This window comes from Sinocyclocheilus grahami, unplaced genomic scaffold (genome assembly GCF_001515645.1).
Source record: "Sinocyclocheilus grahami isolate Dianchi unplaced genomic scaffold, SAMN03320097.WGS_v1.1 scaffold96.1, whole genome shotgun sequence".
Taxonomy (NCBI): Eukaryota; Metazoa; Chordata; class Actinopteri; order Cypriniformes; family Cyprinidae; genus Sinocyclocheilus; species Sinocyclocheilus grahami.
In genome coordinates, this window is record NW_015505275.1 from 1,542,702 (window position 1) to 1,543,316 (window position 615).

Genomic DNA, 615 nt, shown 5'->3' on the forward strand with positions numbered 1-615 from the left:
CTTCAATAGTTTTGACCCACAGATCAGCTCTGTATAGGGCCCCGTGATTAAAATGAGTTTCTCTTAGCATAGCTTTTCTAAAAAGCATAGGACCAATTACTACAGAATGTCACAAATATTACACATAAGGTGGTGGTTTGCGGCATGTCTGTGTTATGCATTTTCTGCACTGTTGTGAAAAAGAAGTAAATATACACAGGTTAATAGTCAGTGAAAAAAAAATAACAATATTAATTTATATTAAACTGTGTTATTCAATGTAAGGCTGTTTAAAGTTAAAGTTAAGCGTGTAAAAATATTACTTAGAAGTAACAAAATGTAGCCTAATAACTATAATGACATTAAAACTGAGTCAGAGCCACAGCCTTGCCCTTGTGTACAAAGCTATGAGATATAGCGGCTGACCTGAGTTTGAGTTCTGGCTCAAGTTCCTTTTCTTTAAAAGCAAAGGCACAGGCAATAACAATGAAAAAAAAAACTAAATATAAGTTGTACTAACAAAACTGTTACAGATCATTTACATTTGTGGATTTGACATTAATTCACTAAACTGAACTATAAATGTCAACTCATAATAATAATAATAATAATAATAATTCCTTACATTTATATAGC